This window comes from Aquarana catesbeiana, linkage group LG01, assembly GCF_042186555.1.
Source record: "Aquarana catesbeiana isolate 2022-GZ linkage group LG01, ASM4218655v1, whole genome shotgun sequence".
Classification (NCBI taxonomy): domain Eukaryota; kingdom Metazoa; phylum Chordata; class Amphibia; order Anura; family Ranidae; genus Aquarana; species Aquarana catesbeiana.
The window spans coordinates 941,903,825-941,924,081 of NC_133324.1; positions in this window are offsets into that span (position 1 = coordinate 941,903,825).

A 20,257-nucleotide genomic window follows, 5' to 3' on the forward strand; every position below is an offset into this window, starting at 1 on the left:
GGTGCGTGCGTGGGTGTTAGCGCTACTGGCGCTAACCTGACGCTGCCTGGTGCTTGCTTGCCAGTTCACCAAAATGCTACCAAAAAAACTGTTAGCGATCGCAGGGATCAGGCCTGACTCTGCGAACGCTGCAGTTATGCGTTTAGTGTTTTGTAAGTGACAGCGATCGATCGATACTGCACTTGGGTGGGCCGGGCGGAGGGGCAAAACGCAGGTGCTAGCGGGTATCTGGGCTGATCCCGCTAACACTGCGTTTTTGGGAACCCTAAACTGCTGGGGACGCTAGTATAGATCTGATCGGATCAGATATTGATCCGATCAGATACTATACCACTAAGGGAGGCGTATGCTGCGTGCGTGGGTGTTAGCGGTACTGGCGCTAATCTGACGCTGCCTGGGGCGACGCATATCACCGCCGGGCGATCAGGGGGCTAAACCTTTATTCGGTAATAAACGGCGGGTGCCCTGACACTATAAAAAATAAACGAACTAACCAGCGTCAACCGTAACGTTTATACGGTGATCAGTGGTGAAAGGGTTAACTAGGGGGCAATCAAGGGGTTAAAACATTTATTAGATAGTATATGGGGTCCCTGACACTATAAAACGCTGACGGCGAACCTAAATATTTACGTCCCTAACTAGCGTCACCAGTGACACTAATACAGCGATCAGAAAAATGATCGCTTAGCAACACTGGTGACAGGGGGTGATCAAGGGGTTAAAACTTTATTAGGGGGGGTTAGGGGGGTACCCTAGACCTAAAGGGGGTAATACTAACTGTCCCAACACTGTAACTGTCACAAACTGACACTATGCAGTAATCAGAAAAAAAAAAAAAAAAAACCTGCTGGTGTCAGTTTGTGACAGGGGGGGGGGTGATTGGGGGGGGATCGGGGGGCGATCGGGGGGGGATCGGGGTGTTTTGTATGCCTGGCATGTTCTACTGTGTGTGTAGTGTGTTGTGCACTTACATTGATGTCTTCTCCCCTCGGCGCTGGAACGGAATACCGAGCTGAGGGGAGATGACATCATTTCCTTTGCTGCTGTTTAGCATACAGCAGCAAAGGAATGTTCCCATTGGCCGGCGGCGATCGCGAGGGGGGGGCCACGAACGGATGGCCTCCCCCTCATCTCGGATCGCCGGGGAACAGAACGGGACCGCCTCGGGCGGCGGGGGGGGTCCGATCGGACCCCCCACCCGCGGAAGGCAAATCACGTACATGTACGTGATTTTGCCTGCCCGTGCCGCTTTGCCGACGTAAATCGGCGTTAGGCGGTCCTTAAGTGGTTAATGCGTGAATGCATACAGGGGGGCGGAATAAAACATATACTGTCGATCACCGAGGTGGAGAGCCCACCAGGAGTCAAATAGGGCATAGCGCCTAGTGATGTGGCGAAAGAGTTTCGAGTCTCTAGAGGCGCGAGATTGTGAATCCCTAGGGTTTACCACGTGGCGATCAAGCACCGAGGAGTAGAATAGACTTAAGTTCCCACCTACTATTAAGAATTCATTGGGTGTTCGGAAGAGGTGTGCAAACACTTTAGTTAGAAGGTCAATCTGGGTGCAAAAAGTGACTGTCTGCACCTGCCATTGTCTGCGCAGTTTAATATAGTGTCCCCGCAGGTCAATGAAGGACTCAGGACATGTAAACGGGGATCCATGTTTAGGAGGTAAAGCTACACCGGCCCCATCAGGGCCTGATAGACCTGAGGGTAATGTCTGGAAGCGAACTCGAAGGAGTCCCCCTTGTTAAAGTGGGTCTCCTGAATCAGGATGATATCTGCCCCCGATTGCCTGAACTCCCTAAGTGCCAGATGTCTTTTCCTGTGTGAGTTTAGGCCATGAACTTTTAATGACATAACCTTAACCATGGTGATGGATATATGCAAACAAAAAAACTTATCTGGTCCATCTGGTGGAATGCTGTGGTGCAGAGGCCGGGAGTGTGCCATCTCCAGGAGAGGATTCGGATGGTTGCTAGGAGCATAGGGTGAGCCAGTTGAGGAGAAACAGAGAGAAAAACAGAAACAGGGAAAAAAGAAAGAGGTAGATCAATACTACATACAGTAGGCAAAACAAACAGTGTTAATAAGCTCTGTGCAGCCTGTGGGATACAGGGCTTACTAAGTTCCTATCTGTCCTCCCAGCCAAGAGTAGGAAACAGGCCAGGGCGACACAGAGAACCGCAGTGAAAGTTATCAAAAGTCAACAATAAAATATCAAAGGAACTCTAGGGGGTAAACCAAGGGGTCTCTAGTGATCAGAAGGGTACCAACTCTCAAATATCTATCGAAATGCGCCCAGTAAACAAAATAAAGGTAAAACAGGGGCCTAACGGGGCCGTGTATATGGCTGTAGGGTGGGCCAGGGATGTCAACTAGGAGGAAGTTCGGATCATAGGCGGGTGTGACAGATGGGGAGGCCCTGGTTCAGTCAGCCATTTTTTGGTTTGGCAGCTTTACGGGGAGTGTCCGGACCATGGGAGCATTTAGCTGGGGGGACCTTCTGCCAAGCTGTGGGCAGGAACAGTGGGGTAGCCACCAGGTCCCATTCCTGTAATTGGGGGACTGGGATCCCCAGAGTATCGCAGAAAGCTTCCCGGTCTTCCGGATAGTGTAGCATAGCAGATTGTCCCTGTCGTCTTGCTGTGAGGCTAAAAAAGAATCCCCAGTGGTAGACTATGTCTTCTTCTTGCAGCGAGTGGAGAAGGGGTTGGCGGAGCCTGCACTTTTGCAGGGTGATCCAAGAGAGGTCCGGTATTGCTGTACTGGTGTGTTGTCAAAGACTACTTTGCGCATTAAGCGGGCCTTACGCATAATATCTTCTTTCAGGGTGTAGGAGTGAACTCTGCAAATTACATCACGGGGTTTGGAGGCAGGACCTTTAGGGCGCAGGGCACGGTGTGCTCTATCCATTTCAATGTGTTTGTCCTGGGGTTCTCCCAGAAGGTTGTTGAATAGGGTTTGCAGAGTGATTTGTCTTCTGGGCCCTCTGATTCAGGCAGCCCTCTAACTCAGATATTGTTCCTGCACCCCCAGTTGTCCAGGTCCTCAACATGGTGCTGCATATCTCTCAGCAGTATGCAATGGTCTGCTCCTTGCAGTTGAGTGCAATGCACTGCCAGTTTGGTTTCTTGTATTTCCTCCTCTGCCATCTCCACTCTATCTGTTAAGTGTTTGAAATAAGCATGCAGTGTTTGAATCTCTGCATGACAATCCTCAAGTTGTTTAAAGTCCTCTTTGGTCAGTATGGCTTGGAGATATGATTGCCAGGAGCGGTGCACCTGATGGTGGGGGTCCACCGCTGCCTGCGGCAGCAAGAACTGAGGAGGAGAGGATGGCAATTGAGGTCACAGGGTAGTGGTGTTCTGGGCCTGAATTTTAGGCCTCATTTGAGGGTCCCATGGGTCACTCCACGCCGTGGTCTGGGACGGAGAGGAGGTCTGCAATATCAGTTCCCTGTATGAGCGGGATTGTCTCTGAGTAAGGAGCCGGGGTCCCTTGAGCGGGATTGTCTCTGTGATTTGGGGGAGGCAGGAGCAGAGGAGAAGGCCTGACATGGCGTGAGTCTCCCCTGGGGCTCTACCTGTGAAAACTCAGAGTCCTGTGTGTACATGGGACCCGGTAGGGGTGGGAAGTCCTCTGAGTCCACTGAAGGAGAGAGTTCAGACCCCCTATGGTCAGGCTGGGGTCTTATGCTGTGCGCAGCAGCCGCGGTAAGGTGTCTGTACACTGTGTGTACGAGGAGGGGGTTAGGCCCAGTGCAACGGGCTTTGTCCCGCGTGGTGCCGCCTTGGAAGCAGGGTGCTTTGGGTGACCTCATTAGGGCCTCACAATGTTCCTTCAATAGCACCCTGTGATATACAGTTGGTAGACTACAACAAACAAGATGTGGAAGTTAAGGGTGCTTGCTTTGTACCAGTGAAATATGGAAATTTCAGAGGATGCTTACGCTTAATAATTACTAAGGAACAAAGAGCAAGTTTGCTGGGTAGAGAGTAGTTTGAACGCCCTGGAATTTCATTATCGAGAGTTGATAATGTATCTCCAGTTACTCTACAGAATGTGATAGAGGACTTTAGTATGGTTTTTGAAGAAGGCCTGGGCATGTATAAAGGCCCTCCTGTTTCTTTCAAATTAGACCCTACAGTAACCCCAATTCATATAAAACCACGCAAAGTTGCATTAGCTCTCAGACCAAAAATTGATGGTGAGGTTACACATTTTGTGGAGCAGGGTATACTTGAACCTGTAACACACCCTAAGTGGTGTACCCCAATAGTTCCAGTATTGAAGCCAAATGGTAAAATAAGAATTTATGCTGACTATAAATGTACAATCAACAAAACACTGCAGGAATACCCCAATCAAATTTCAGCTGTACATGAAATTCTGACTTCGTTAGCAAAAGGAAAAGTATTTGCCAAACTGGATATGGCACAAGCTTCTCAACAATTACCTGGGAATGACGCCGCTGCGGATGCACAAACAATAACACACAAAGGAGCTTTCCAAGCAAAATGTTTGCAGTTTGGAGTTTCTACTGCTCCCGGCATATTCTAGAAATTAATAGAGGACCTCTTATCTGGACTTCCAGGTGCAGTACCTTATTTTGATGATGTTCTTATTGGAGTAGATTGTATTCAGTCTTTGACTTCACAACTACAACTTGTTTTGAAACATTTTCTTGATGCTGGTTTCAAATTTAAAAAAGAAACGTGTGTTTTTGGGCTAAATAGCATGGATTTCCTTAGATACAGTATTGATGAACACGGAATTCATCCAACTCATTCTATTGCCCTGTACACACGGTCCGACATTCCGACGTCAAAATCCGTCGGATTTTGGCCCAAACTTGTCTTGAATACACACAGTCGCACAAAGTTGTCGGAATATCTGATAGTTCAGAACTCGGTGGCATACAACATGTACGATGGGACTATAAAGAGGGCAGTAGCCAATAACTTTTGTCTTGTAATTTATTCAGAGCATGTGTGGCACTTTGCCTGTTGGAATTGTCTACACACGATCGGAATTTAAACGATCGGATTTTGTTGTCGGAAAATTTTAGATCCTGCTCTCAAACTTTGTGTGTCGGAAATTCTGACAGAAAAAGTCCGATGGAGCCCACACACGATCGGATTTTCCAACAACAAGATCCGATCGCACATTTTCCATCGGAAAGTCCGACTGTGTGTACAGGGCATTAGGTTGAAGCTTCCAACAAACAAACAAGAGCTGTATACTTTCCTAGGGTTACTTAATTTTTACCATTCTTTTCTGCCTGACAAAGCCACTATTGCTGAACCCCTGCATCGTTTACTAGATAAAGATGTTCCATGGAAGTGGACTGACGTTCATTCTACAGCTTTCAATGCTACAATAAGCTGTTATCTTCTGACAGTGTACTTGATTTACAAAAAACACTCACTCTTATGCCGCGTACACACGACCAGACTTTCCAGTAGACTAGGTCCGACGGCCTTCCCGACGGACTTCCGATGGACTTTCCGAACAAACAGACCTGCCCACACATGATTGGACTTCCAGTAGAATAGGACCGACTGTCTTCCCGACGGACTTTCGGCGGACTTCCGACGGACTTTCTGAATTAACGGACTTGCCCACACGCGGACAAAAGTCCGTTCATTTTGAACCTGACTCAGGTACAACGGGACTTGAAAAGGAAGTCAATCTTGATGCTTTTATCGGCGAGATTGACACCTTGTGAGCCTTGTCGCGGGAGCCAGGCCCTTAGGTCTGGTATGGATTTTAAGGGGAACCCTTTACGCCAAAAAAACGGTGTGGGGGTTCCCCCAAAATCCATACCAGACCCTTATCCGAGCACGCAGCCCGGCCGGTCAGGAAAGGGGGTGGGGACGAGCAAGCGCCCCCCCTCCTGAAATGTACCAGGCCGCATGCCCTCAACATGGGGGGTGGGTGCTTTGGGGAAGGGGGCGCCCTGCGGCCACCTCACCCCAAAGCACCTTGTCCCCATGTTGATGAGGACAAGGGCCTTTTCCCGACAACCCTGGTCGTTGGTTGTCGGGGTCTGCCTGCGGGGGGCTTATCGGAATCCGGGAGCCCCCTTTAATAAGGGGGCCCCCAGATCCTGGCCCCCCACCCTATGTGAATTAGTATGGGGTACATCGTACCCCTACCCATTCACATCGTACCCCTACCCATTCACCTGGGGAAAAAAAGTGTCAATAAAAAAACACACTAGACAGGTTTTTAAAGAAATTAGTTAGGCAGCTCCGGTGGTCTTCCTCCAACTTTGGGGTTCTTCTTCCGACTTCAGGGGTCTCTTCCTACTTCTCTGCTCTCTCCAGCCTCTTCTCCCGCTCTCCGGCCTCTTCTCCCGGTGTTCGGTTCTTCTCCCGATCTCCAGCCTCTTCTCCCGGTGTCCGATTCTTCTCCTGCTCTCCGGTTCTTCTGCTGGGCTCCTCCGCTATCTTCTGCTCTTTTGCCGCTCTCTTGCTAGCGGTGGCCTGGTCTTCTCCGTCATCTTGTTCCCTCTTCTCTTCTTCCGATGTTGAGACGGCGCTCTCTCCCGCTGTAATGCCGTGTGAGCGGTGCGCACCGACTTATATAGGCATGGGGCGTGGTCACCGGGTGATGTCACCCGGTGACCCCGCCCCTTATGACGGCACAGTCCCAGCATGCCCCGGGACTGTGACATCATAAGGGGTGGGGTCAACGGGGTCAAGTCGGTCCGCACCGCTCACATGGCATTACAGCGGGAGAGAGCGTTGTGTCAGCATCGGAAGAAGAGAAGAGGGAACAAGACAACGGAGAAGACCGGGCCACAGCTAGCAAGAGAGAATAAGATAGCGGAGGGGCCCGGCAGAAGAACCAGAGAGAGGGAGAAGAACTGGACACCGGGAGAAGAGGCCAGAGAGCAGGAGAAGAACCGGACACCGGGAGAAGAAGCCAGAGAGCGGGAGAAGAGGCTGGAGAGAGCGGAGAAGTCGGAAGAGACCCCCAAAGTCGGAAGAAGACCCCCAGGGGCTGCCTAATAAATTACTTTAAAAACCTGTCTAGTGTGTTTTTTTTTATTGACACTTTTTTCCCCAGGTAAATGGGTAGGGGTACGATGTACCCCATACTCATTCACATAGGGTGGGGGGCCGGGATCTGGTGGCCCCCTTATTAAAGGGGGCTCCCGGATTCCGATAAGCCCCCCGCCCGCAGACCCCGACAACCAACGGCCAGGGTTGTCAGGAAGAGGCCCTTGTCCTCATCAACATGGAGACAGGGTGCTTTGGTGTGGGGGGTCCGCAGGGTGCCCCCCTTCCCCAAAGAACCTACTCCCCATGTTGAGGGCATGCAGCCTGGTACGGTTCAGGGGGGAGGTGCCCGCTCGTCCCCACCCCCTTTCCTGACTGGCCAGGCTGCATGTTCGGATAAGGTATGGATTTTGGGGGGACCCCCATGCCGTTTTTTCGGCGTAGGGGGGTTCCCCATGAAATCCATACCAGACCTAAGGGACAGGTCGCCTTTCACGCTCGCTGCAATAGTAAAATGTGTTTTTCCTATTGCAGCGAGCGCGAGATGTATCGCTCTGGAAACACTCTCGTGGGCAAGTGCTGTAGCTGGTCCGTCGGTCCAGCATACAGACGAGCGGATTTCCGATAGGGACTGGCTCTGGCAGAGTTCCGGTGGGAAGATTTGAAACATGTTTCAAATCTAAAGTCCATCTAACTTTCGACTGAAAATGTCCGTCGGAAGTCCGATGAAGCCCACACATGGTCGGATTGTCAGACAGATTCGTTCCGTCGGACCTTTTCTGTTGAAAAGTCTGACCTTGTGTATGTGGCAGTAGCTGGGATGCTTCTCCATATGGCATTTTAGCTGTATTGAGTCATGTTTTGGAAACTGGTGTTGAGGCTCCTATTGCATTCTTTTCAAGGACCTTGTCTATGACAGAGGAATTATGCCTAAATTGACAAGGAGGCTTTAGCTATTGTGTCTGGGGTAAAAAAGTTTCATGACTATTTGTATAGGCGTAGGTTTACCATTGTAACAGACCATAAGCCATAAGTTCAAACCATTTTTAGTGCACCAACATGAATTGTCTGCCTAAAAAGGTTGCATATCATGGAGAAACAGAGTGGTAATTCCAAAGGCAGGAAAAGCTAAAGTACTGCATGCTCTCCAGGAAGGACATCCTGGAATAGTCCGCATGAAAGCATTGGCCAGAAGTTATGTTTGGTGGCCTAAAATGGATGAAGTTATTGAGAAGTGGTGTCAGGATCACTTTTGTGTTGGACCTATGCCCAGTCTGATGGTCCTGTGCCAGATGTCCAGCTTGTTATTGAGGGTCTGGGGGGCCCTCTTTAGAGGGGGGTAATGTCAGGATAACTTTTGTGCTCCTGCTACTCATGCCAGCATCCGGGTGTGGGCTGTTGCATTCTCCCTGTTTGTGTCCACCTACAAGGTGATTGATATGGTCAGTCACCTGTTATAAGCAAACCGAACACTCTATCCCTTGCTTGTGATAGAGACAGTATGCCTGCATTGTTCCTGTTCAAGACTCCTGTTTGTCTGCCCTGCTTTGCTAGTCTGGATTTCCCTGTGTATGACCTGGATCGGATATTGGACTATTCCCTGAGCTCAGCCTGCCTTTTTACCTGGACTGTCATAGAACCACGTTATCTGTCTGCTAACTGCAAGTAGTCTGCCTGTTTGCTCTGTTTGCATCTGCCCTGACATGGTGGCCAGGCACTATAGCATTGTGTATAAATCCTGGTGGCAACCAAGAAATGGTAGGATTGTTTGCCTTAAGGGAAAGGGGGCTGCTATAGGTGAAGCACACAGTAGCTAGCTATAGTATCTGACCACCTGCATTGGGGTAGAAGTGACATTTGTGACAAGTGGGTACAGAAATGTGTACCATGTCAATCCACCCATCATGCTCCACCTAATGCCTCAGTACATCCCTGGGAAGTGACTAGATCACCTTGATTACGGTTGCATATAGATTTTGCGGAGCCTTTTCAAGGACAGATGGTTTTTTTTAGTTGTCGATTCCATCTCAAAATGGCTGAAAGTTGTATCAATTACAATCCCCACCTCAGCCACTGTAATAAGAATTTGAAGAAGGCTGTTTGCTACTTATGGGTTTCCAGAAACAATCGTGTCTGATAATGGAACGTAATCTACCTCCTCACGTTTCAAAAGCTTTATGGCAAGCAATCTTATTCGACATGTTACGATTGCACCATTTCACCCGTCATCAAATGGTCAAGCTGAACGAATGGTTCAGACCACCAAAGACTCATTGAAGAGAATTGTTCAAGGAGATTGGAATCAGAGACTTGCAAATTTCCTTCTGCAACAACATGTGACACCATGCTCAAGCACTGGTTGCAGCCCAGCAGAGCTCCTAATGAACCGTTGTCTAAAAAATTGATTTTTTTTTTTTTTTTTTTATGTGGACATCCCACATAGTTATTATTATGGTGCTCTGTGTCCCGTGATGTATGATAAAGAAAAATGGATTTTTAAAACAGCTTACCTGTAAAATCCTTTTCTTTGAGTACATCACGGGACACAGATCACCATAATAATGACTATGTGGGTTATACGCTTACCTTCAGGTGATTGGACACTGGCAACCAATAGTAAGACGGTTCCTCACATATAACCCCTCCTATACAGGAAGTGCCTCAGTTTTGTAGTAAGCAATGACGATCCCCAAAAAAAAAGAGGGGAGGGAACTCTGTGTCCCATGATGTACTCAAAGAAAAGTATTTTACAGGTAAGCTGTTTTAAAAATCCGTTTTTCTTTATCATACATCACGGGACACAGAGCACCATAATAATAACTATGTGGGATGTCCTAAAGCAATGCAACTGAGGGGGGGGAACACATTATCCCTAAGCCCGACGGGCCTAAGATTATAAAGCAGCCTGCAACACGCTGTGGCCAAAGACAGTCTCATTTTGAAATCTCACATCCACATGGTAAAACCTGGTGAACGTATGAGCTGAAGACCAAACGGCTGCTTTGCAAACCTGAGCCATAGACACCTTCTGGCGTACTGCCTATGATGCACTAACCCCTCTAGTGGAGTGTGCTCTCAAATCCCGGGGTGGAACCCTGCACTTTAATCCATACGCCTGGACAATAGTCTGGCGAATCCACCTGGATATAGATGAACTTGTTGCCGGCTGTCCTTTTTTGGGACCCTCAGGCAAGACAAAAAAAACAGTCAGTTTTCCGAAAAGGAGCTAACATTTCCAAGTAAACCTTTATCGCTCTCGCCACATCCAGTGAGTAAAGTGACTTTTCCTCCCTAGTTTTAGGGTTTGGAAAAAAGGAAGGTAAAATGTTATCCTGATTCAGATGAAATTTGGACACTACCTTCGGTAAAAAATCCGGACAAGGGCGCATGACCACCCTGTCCTGATGAAGAACCATAAAAGGTTCCTTGCAAGAAAGGGCAGCCAATTCTGACACCCTTCTAGCCGATGTTATAGCCACTAGGAAAACTAATTTCCTGGTCAATAGGACAAACGGAATATGCCTAATAGGTTCAAAGGGCTGACTCTGTAAGGCTGAAAGTACCATGGACATAAAGGCGGTTTAAACGGTGGCATCAGGTGCGTTACTCCTTTAACAAAGGTCCGCACCAAAGAATGGGATGCAATTGGCCTCTGGAAGAAAACAGATAAGGCCAAAATCTGTCCCTTAATTGTCCCTAAAGCGAGCTGCAAGTCTACTCCTGTTTGGAGAAAGGCGAGGACTCTTCCAATCGTATACTTATGAGGGTTCCACTTCCTTTTCTCACACCAAGAAATGTATGACTTCCATACTCTGTAATAGATAGCTCTAGAAACTGATTTTCTAGCATTTATCAAAGTGGACAAGACCGAACCCATAATACCACGGTCTTTTAATATTCTGGTCTCAATAGCCAGGCCATCAAATTCAGTGACCATAAAGAAGGGTGGAATATGGGCCCTTGAGACAACAGGTCTGGGCGACAAGGGAGAACCAATGGTTCCCCTACTGCCAATTTCACAATTTCTGAGTACCATGATCTCCTGGGCCACGCTGGGGCCGCTAAGATCATCGGCTTCCGTTCCTCCCGTATTCTGCATAGTAAGTGCCGCAGAATCTGGATTGGATGAAAGGCATAAATCAGAGAATACTGATCCCAAGGAACCACTAATGCGTCTATCCCGACAGCCAGCGGATCCTTGGTCCTGGATACAAACCTGCCCAGTTTGGTATTGAATCTGGATGCCAACAGATCCACATCTGGGGTCTCCCAGTATTGGCAGATCTGTAGAAACACCTCGGGATGCAGAGACCATTCCCCCTGGTAACAATTTCTGGCGACTCAGGAAGTCCGCCTGCCAATTGTCCACCCTCGGGATAAACACTGCCGACAGAAAAGGCACGTGTTTTTCTGCCCAGGATAGAATATGATCTACCTCTCCTTGGGCTGCCCGACCCCTGGTACCTCCCTCATGGTTGATATATGCCACAACTGTGGAGTTGTCAGACTGGACTCTGACAGGAAGCCCCTGCAACCTGGACGTCCAGAATCGCAGGGCCAGACGTGCTGCCCGAATCTCCAATAGGTTGATGGGCAGAGTCCTCTCTGTCTGGGACCATACTCCCTGAACAGATGCTTCCTCTAGGACTGCTCCCCAGCCAAGAAGACTGGCATCCGTGGTTACCACCTTCCAGGCTACAGGTGGGAAAGACTTCCCCCTTTTCAAGTTGCTGGTTCTTAACCACCAAGAGAGGTTCCATAGAACCTGTGGAGATAGAACCATAGGTTGATTCAGGGTTCAAACTGACTTGTCCCAGGCTTTTAGAATACTGTTCTGGAACACTCTGGAGTGGAACTGTGCATATGGCACTGCCCTGAAAGATGACACCATTTTGCCCAGTAATCTCATGCACAGCCGAACAGAAGGAGCTGGTTCTTTTATCACCTTCTGTACCAGTTCCACTATAGAGGTGACCCTTAGGGGAGGAAGGAACACCTTTTCTTGGATGGTGTCCAGGACTAGACCCAAATACATCAAGGCTTGTGTCGGGCAAAGAGTTGATTTGTCCAGATTTAGTACCCAACCTAGGTGTTGCAAGACGCTCACTGTAGTTGACACATTTAGAATTAGTGCAGGGCGAGAGCATTCCCTTAGCAGTAGATCGTCCAGATGTCCTATTATGGACACTCCTTGAAATCTTAGGGAATCCAACACTGGGGCTAGAACCTTTGTGAAGACCCTGGGGGCCGTGGTTAGACCGAAAGGTAACGCCACAAACTGGAAATGACTGCCCTCTACCGCAAAGCATAAAAACCTTTGATGTGGCCCGAAGATCGGTACATGAAGGTACGCATCCTTGATATCTATGGATGCTAAAAAGTCTCCCTTTCTCAGGGACCTTATGACCGAGCGAAACGACTCCATACGGAAGGAGAGGACGTCTACAAAGAAGTTCAGAGCCTTGAGGTCCAAAATGGGCCTTACTTCCCCATTTGGCTTCGGCACAGTAAACAGGTTTGAGTAAAACCCCTTGAATCTTTCTTCGTGCGGGACCTTTATGATTACACCTTGCATCAGCAGATGGTGTAAAGCTAAAAATAACTTCTTTTTCCTGGATCCACCGGGACCCTTGAATGTAGAAAACGGTTCGGGGGAACCTCCCGGAACTCTATTCTGTAACTGTTCTTTACAGTGGAAAAGACTCATCTGTCTTGAACCAGTTCCTCCCAGGCCTCCCCAAACAGCCGAAGCCCACCTGTGAAGGCAGGGGCGCCCCTTCACAAGGTAGACTTGGAACTGGGCTTGGGTGGCTTTTGGGCCCAGGGTTTTTTCTGACCCTGTGGTCTTTTAAACCCAGACGGCTGAGGCCGTCAATACCGCTTAGGAGAAGAGGCACCAGGCCCTGGGGGATTAGGAATTTTATAAGAGGGCTGCTTCCCCTTTTTTTCATAGGAAGCAAAGCGCTCTTACCTCCTGAGATCTTTTGGATGTATTTATCCAGATCATCACCAAACAGGCGCTCTCCATGAAAAAGAAAAGCAGCCAGTAACCTTTTACATGGCGTCTCAGCAGACCAGTTCTTTAGCCACAATACTCGGCGCATATGAACTGATAACAACGCAAAATGAGACATCTGTTGAATTGAGTCTTTTAAAGCGTTAACCGCAAAACATAAGGCATGAGGGATCTCTGATAGCTCTTCAGCAGATTCCCCCTGGCAAGGTATGCTCTTTACTACCTTCTTAAAGCGATCTTTTAGGGATTGACATATCCCAATAGCCGCAATAGCCGGTTGAACTGCTGCACTGGCAACTGAAAAGGAAGCCTTTAATAAGGACTCTAGCTTTTTATCAGCCGGATCCTTGAAAACCTGGGCGTTATCCACTGGACATGTTACATTTTTATTCACAGAAGATATGGCAGCGTCCACCAAGGGTGTGCTCCATTTCTTCCTAAACTTTTCCTCCATAGGGTATAACACTGAAAACCTTTTGGGAGGTAAGTATATCCGGTCAGGATGTTCCCAGTCCGCATAAGTTACCTGCTCCAATAATGGATGCAAGGGAAATGCTTGGGAAATTTGCTTATGTCGCAAAGATCCCAGGGTAGAACAAGAGAGTGCAGACTCCTGAACCGGAGGTAACTTAAACCCAATTCGTACCATCTCCATTAGAGATTGGATAAACATTCTTTGGGAATGGGAGGCTGACATAGGCTCTTCAGAGCCAGAATCCTCATCTGAGGAATCCTCAGCCTCCCCCAGGTCCTTTAAGGCCCATTCCTCCGGATCCTCTGCCCACTCTGGTTCCAAGTCACCTGGGCTCATCTGGCTATAGGAGTCCTGGGGCTCTAGTGACTCACCACTTGGCCCAGGCTCAGGGGAGGGAGATCTATTACGCTTCCTTCCCCCCTGTGTTACAGAAGCAATCATGCCAGTTATCTTGCCTTCCAGGCCTGCTAGGGCAGATGCCAAATCATCCTTAGTAACATAAGCCGAGGCAGGTGCATCAGTATTGGCTACTATGCCTGACAAGTGCAGTGGCTCAGCCAGGTCAGAAGCCGCAGGTCCTTCAGTAGAGACTGAGGCCGCATCAGCATGGGGTTGGTCTCCTGCTATTTGTGGAGGGACCTTTAGCCCTGGGCTTGCCTTGGTCCCTGTTGCTCGTTTTCTGGAAGACATTGCTTACATACGAGAACACCAAGGAGTACTCCCCACAACTACCCCAGACCTTAACCTGTCGCCGCTGTCCAAGACCGTCTGACTCACGTGCCCACATTCGTTCCGCGCACGCCAGGTGCTCCATGCTATATACACTAGCATGGAATCGTACACGCGCCTCGGCGGCCCCCGCCGCCGTACGGCTCATGTGCCGACCTGACGTACACGGCGCCGTGACGTGGACCGTGACGCGCGGCGCGCGTGCACGCTTGCCTGTAACTTTTTTTTTTAAAAAGCGCGCCAATCGGCCTCCCCGGACAACGGATCAAAGCCCACTGTGGCAGCTTAATAAAACAGGAGAATACATATATATATATATATATATATATATACATATAATGAAGCCCCAATGGAGAGTACTCACCATCCCAAGCAGCAGGGCCTGTCTTGCCAGGCCCAATCTTCCCCCATCACGGCGGGTAGCGCCTCTAAGGACCTTCAGGGACCAGGTCCCCCATACATTGGGGTCCACACACCTGGACCTGTAAAGCACCGTTTGTGGTTTCCTTAGGCAAAGTTGACCAGGAATACCAACTTTAACAAGGGTCCAGCGCCTAAAAAGGACACATTACAAGCAATACCTCATTCTTGAACTGAGGTTCGGGTACCATCCACTTTAGCTTTAGTAAGCCATCCGAATGGATCCGATTATAATGTCCTCAGTGGGACATTTCTTTGAAGAAACTGAAGAGCTTCAACAGCCATGACCATCACCTTCAAGACACTGGCGAAAAAACTGAGGCACTTCCTGTATAGGAGGGGTTATATGGGAGGAACCGTCTTACTATTGGTTGCCAGTGTCCAATCACCTGAAGGTAAGCGTATAACCCACATAGTCATTATTAAGGTGCTCTGTGTCCCGTGATGTATGATAAAGAAAACATGTTTGGATCGTTTACACTCTGATCTGACATCAGAGTTACAAAAAAGCAAGAATTGCATTTTAAAAAGGATACTTATGTTTCTGTGATAGTGTTTGAGCCTGGCAGTGCTGTCTATGTCAAAAACTATGCTTCTGGGCCTCGTTGGATACCGGCAAAGGTGCTTGTGGCTACAGGACGAAGGCACGTTTCTCAGATCTGAGAAAGAAATGGTGAAATTGTACCTGCTGCTGGTTCTAGTGGTACTGGGATTCCAGTGATGCCATATCATGGTGAACCATTGGTTGATACAGGTGCTATTACTCCAGGAAATGTTGTTGCAGAGCCAATTTCTCTCAGTCCCTCTGACACAGCACAAGAAGAATTGCACCCAACTGAGAGTCCCAGGGAACTGTCTCAAACAGTGGTCCTTAGGCGTCCAAGGAGAAATATTCACCCTCCCAGTTATCTCAAAGACTTTGAGGTCTAGGGGGAAGGAGTGTTATGTATTAGTGTGCTATACTACTCTCCAGCCAATAGGGGGAAGCATTGTAAATATTATTCTAGTAGAGCTATGTATTTTAGAGCATCTTTGTGTAGCAATAATTCACGGTGGAGCTGCTGGTTTAAGCGGGCCTGTTACCTTCACTCTGCTTCCCTCTGTTTCACCGGCACCGGGTCTAGGGTTCCGTTGAGTTTACCTCTGGATGACACACGCACCAACACGGGAGTACGTTTTCAAAGCTTTATTAAACACTTGACTTAGGAAATAGCAGGAAAGAGGCGGAAAGGAAACTGCAGAAGAAACTCAAACATCTTCTTGTAGGGTTCTTTTGACAAATGTCCTGGTAGAATTCAGATATTGTATGGAATGCGCTCCCCTCATGGGACACACTCCTTGCTCACCTGGATAGGCCTCTCTCACTAGCCTAGCAGCCAGTACGCAGCACGAATCAAAGTCTCTGCCACAGACTTGCTTGGGAACAAACCCGTACGATCCTCTGCCACAGGATGTACCAGATTTTCTGTAATGAATGTCAGTCACAGTGCCTGAACCTTTAAGCCAACCCGGCAACACTATGCTGTATAGTTACTTTTGGATACGTCCTCCAACCGAGTCACCAGGCCCCTCTCTAGACCAGCATGCTGCGTGATCCCTCCAAGACGGGTCCTCCCCAGGATCTCCTCGGTTGTCCAGCTTCGTCACACAGGACCGACAGCTCAGGACCATTCCTCGGCTGCGGTGGTAGACCTCAGACAAGCCTCTGGACCCACCCCTGCGCCGCAGTATCGCGGGCCTCCGGAACGGAGGACCATGAGGTAGCTCCTTAATGCATACCTGTCAGCCAGGAGGGCCAGCAGGTGGCTGTAAAACGGACCCCAAAAAATGACATCTGTCCCATAAATACCCTCGCCCAGAATGCAGCTCGGAGGACCACCACCGAGTTGTCTCCGGGACAGAAGAGCATCCGTACGCTTCAACACGTTGCCTTTCCAACACTAACCAGTGACAACAGCGACACCCACTGGTCAGCACGGAAACACACACAACGTCAGCCAAGCTGGAACAGAGGCAAACTTAACCTTCCTAACGAACAAGTTACTAAATTTACCTAACATGCGGTAGATTGCAAATCTACCAGCGCTACATTTGGTTTCTGTATATCTGTGTTGGGTAAAGTAAAAGAGTATTGTGAATGCCTGTCCATATCGATAGTAAAAATAAATTTTAAAATACACAAAACACACCCACACTCAAGCCACACCCACATCTCTCTCTTCTCTTTCTCTCTAACTCCCTCTTTATCTCTCTACCTCTTTCTCCTTTTATCTCCCTCTTTCTATATCTCACACTCTCTCTCTTTTTCTCTCTCTTCTTGTCTGTACCTCTCTATTTCTATCTTCCCCTCACCTTTTTCTCTCTCCCTCTATCTCTCTATCTCATCCCTTTTTCTATCTCTCATATTCTTTTCCTCTTTTACTCTGTATCTCTTTCTCTAGTTCTGTCTCCCTCTCTCTCTCTGTTTCAGTAGAAGATGAGATGTAAATGAAGCCGGCAGTGACAGTAGTGGAGTTGTAGTGGCAAGGGAGATTAATGAGTAAACATTGGTATCTGATCCTGGTGGATACTGACAGTAGTGGCTACTGTAGAGTGCAGCGCCCAGCAGATGAGCCATGCTGTGTGACCCCAGGGGTTAGGCTAGGCCTTGGGGTTGTCCCTTAGCTCAGGCACAGCAGAGTCTTTCCCCTGCCACATAGCATAGTCCCAAATTAGGCAGAGAAAGAAAAGGGCTCCCTCCTCATCATTGGACCCCTCATCTGTGGAGGAGCTGAGCCAGGGGCGGACTGACCATTGAGCCACTCCGGCACTGCCCGAGGGCCCTGGGCCACTAGGGAGCCCCATCAGGGTTGCCAGCCTCAGTAAAACCAGGGACAGTATGTATAAATCTGTGCTTTTTTTACATCTGTCTGTGTATACTGTTTGTACATGTATGTGTATACTGTGTGATTGTATACTGTGTGTGTGTATACTGTGTGGCCGCATAATCTCTGATTGCCTGGGGGCCCCATAATCTTCTATTGCCCGGAGGCCCCATGAGTTATCAGTCCGCCCCTGAGCTGAGCTGTGAATCTCGAGTGTGTACACAGCCAGGGCTGTGTTTTGGCCTAGGCCGACTAGGCCTAGGCCTAGAGCGGCACTTTGTGGGGGGCAGCAAAAAAAGCCACCCCGCCACATGAGAGAAAGCCCCCCCACCGCCTTCCCAATTCCCGTCTCCTGCGGCCTCTTCCCACACACAGCCGGCTTGCTGTAGCGACGCAGCTGTGTATGGGCACCGATGTGTATGGGCATGCTTGGCAGAGGGTGGGGGGGCATGCAACTCATGCCCCCCACCCTCTGCCAAGCACGCCCATACACAGTGGTGCAGCTACAGCAAGGCGGCCGCGGGAGCCGGGAATTGGTAAGATGGGTGGGGGGGCTTTCTCTCATGAGGGGGGCGGCGTGTGACTCACGCCCCCATAAGCCTTATGCTCCACTTACCCACCTCGGCATTGCTTTCCTTGAATCTTCTCCTCGGCACCGGGGCTGGATCTGGCTGTGACGTCAGGAGCAGGAGGAGAGAGAGAGAGGAGTACGATGGAAACCCCCAGGACAGCAGGTAAAAGTATTGAATAAATTATATCAGTGTTATGGGCACAGTGGCGGCATTTGATGGGCACAGTGTTGGTATTTGATGGGCACAGTGGTGGCATTTGATGGAACAATGGCTATATTTGATGGGCACAGTGGCTGCGTTTGATGGCACAGTGGTTGCGTTTGATGGGCACAGTGGCTACAATAGATGGGGCACAGCGGCTGCGTTTCATGGGGCACAGTGGCTGCGTTTGATGGGGCACAGATCACCCCTGCGTCCCTGTCCATGGCTCACCCCTGCGTCCCTGTCCATGGCTCACCCCTGCGTCCCTGTCCACGGCTCACCCCTTCATCCCTGTCCACTGCTCACCTCTGCGTCCCTGTCCATGGCTCACCTCTGCGTCCCTGTCCACGGCTCACCTCTGCATCCTAGTCCACAGCTCACCTCTGCGTCCCAGTCCACAACTCTACTCTGCGTCCCAGTCCACAGCTCTACTATGCGTCCCAGTCCCAACTCAACTCTGCATCCCAGTCCACAGCTCAACTCTTCCTCCCTGTCCACGGCTGACTTCTGCATCCCTTTCTACAGGTCACCTTTGCATCCCCATTCACAGTTCACTTTCAACTCCCCTGTCCACAGCTCAGCTCTGGGTCCCTGTCCACAGCTGACTTCTGCATCCCTTTCCACAAGTCACCTTTGCATCCCCTGTCCACAGCTCATCTTGGCATTCCTGTCCATAGCTTACCTCTGTTTCCCTGTCCACAGCCCACATCTGTGTCCCAGTCTACAGTTCTACTCTGTGTCCTTGTCTGCAGCTCATCTCTGCAATCCTGTCCACAGCTCGCCTCTGCGTCCTAATCCACAGCTCACCTCTACGTCCCAGTACACGGTTCAACACTGCATCCCTGTCCACAGCTGACTTCTGCATCTCTTTCCATAGGTCACCTTTGCATCCCCTGTCCACAGCTCACTTTCATCTTCCCTGTCCACAGCTCACTCTGCGTCCCAGTCCACAGCTCAACTATGCGTCCCAGTCAACAGTTCAATTATGGGTCGCAGTCCACAGCTCACCCCTGCGTCCCAGTCCACAGCTCACCCCTGCGTCCCTGTCCACAGCTCACCTCTGCGTCCCAATCCACAGCTCACCTCTGCGTCCCAGTCCACAGCTCAACTCTGAATTCCTGTCCACAGTTCACCTCTACGTCCCAGTCTACAGTTCAACACTGCACCCCTGTCCACAGATGACTTCTGCATCTCTTTCCAAAGGTCTCCTTTGCATCCCCTGTGCACAGCTCACTTTCACCTTCCCTGTCCACAGCTCACCTCTGCATCCCAGTCCAAAGCTCAACTCTGCCTTCCAATCCACAGCTCAACTCTGCGTCCCATTCTACAGCTTAACTCTGCGTCCCAGTCCACAGCTCAACTCTGCGCCCCAGTCCACAGCTCAACTCTGCGTCTGTCACGTACCTTACAGCGGAGCCTGAAATAATGAGGGTGGTCTCTTGCACGGTTCCGGTCCAAGCACCCCTGGTGGTGGGTACAGGGAGTGCGAGGGCAACGAAAGGGTGCAGGTGCCTGCAGGCAGGAGGCTGGAACTTGGAGATACAGGAACCTCTGCTGAGGAGATGTGGAAACTGATCACCAACTTGTTCAGCGGGAGCCAGATCAGGATCAACTGCAGAATCAGGAACAGGCAGGAGTCGGCAACAGGCTGGCAGCGGGGTACCAAGTCAAAAGGCAAAACCGTAGTCAGAAACAGGCAGACGTTGGGAACAGACAGGCAGCAGGGTACAGAATCAGGAGGCAGAGCCGTAATCATAAGTTCAAGCCAAGGTCAGTATTGCAGGTAGAGGCAGGTTCAGCAGGCAGGGGAGATCCAAGAGAATGGTCAGAAGATAGCCGGGTTTTCAGGAACAAGGTAAATCAGGCAGAGTAACAACAGGAACACAGGAACAAGCTGAAGACAATCCAGCACTGATGCTAGGCAGACTCTCTGTTTATATAGGGTGCTGTGTGCCAGGATTTGCGTC